The following is a 1026-nucleotide window of genomic DNA, read 5'->3' on the forward strand; positions in this document are numbered from 1 at the left end:
GGAGGTGGCAGATAAGGAGCAGGCGGTGGGGCTGGCAGGCAGAGCCGGCCGCAGGCAGCACCCCCACTGCCAGGCTGGGTGACCACGAACCGGTCACACCACCCTGATGGCCACCGGTTCCCCCTCTTTCGCCAGTGCTAATGACAGCTTCTCCATGCGATAAAGGCACCTGACGCTGCGCTTGGCTGACAAATGTCCGTGGGGCCAAGCCCAGGACGGGGTGTGCTGCCGCCTGCCTCTCTGACCAGCCACTTGTGCTCCTCACCGAGTTCCTCTTGATCCTCAGCTCCAGCCCGTGCTTCCCTGGCGGTTGCAGTTTTCAGCGTGAGTGCTTCATTTGTACCCCTGAATCCCAGAGGATTCGCTCTGCCCGCTCCCAGGTGGGGGGACAGGGGACAGGGGTGGGGGACGTCGTGGTGGAGCCTGCCTGGGGGTTGTTTGGTTTGCAATCCGTGGGGTGCAGGAGATGGGGCGTCGTGGCTCCCTGGCTCATTGACGCCGCATCCCAAGGCTGCCAGCATCCCTTTGTTGAGCTGCCACCCACCGGCCGCCACAGTCCTCTTCCAGCTGGAGACCCTTCGCAACACCATCCCCCAAAAAAGGGGGAAACCTGGAATTAGGAGAGGTGTCCTGTGGAGAGGGGGTGGGACGGCTCCTTGCTGTTTCCAGGGCCAGTCCAGGTAAGGGGATGGAAAGGCGAGCGACCAGAGCAGGCGGTGGCACCGGGGGTGTTATGAGATACCACAGCCCGCTGCTCCCGGTGCATGGCTGGCACACATTCGGGCTGTAGTTTTGAGGAGCCGGACAAGATCCCTCGTCCGGGGCTGGGGACATGCCCGTCCGAGGAAAGCGGGGACATGCCAGCGGGGCCAGCGCCTGTGGGGAGTGGCAGCTCCTCATCCCTCTTCTTGCAATGATGAAGGATATTCTGGCTTTTCTCGTCCCCCGGCGCCAGCGGGGGCTGCCCTGGGGTTGCGCAGGTTAACCCTGGGGTAAGAACCGGTCCTGCCGAGCCAGGACAGCATG

This window comes from Charadrius vociferus, unplaced genomic scaffold (genome assembly GCF_000708025.1).
Source record: "Charadrius vociferus isolate BGI_N301 unplaced genomic scaffold, ASM70802v2 scaffold579, whole genome shotgun sequence".
NCBI lineage: Eukaryota > Metazoa > Chordata > Aves > Charadriiformes > Charadriidae > Charadrius > Charadrius vociferus.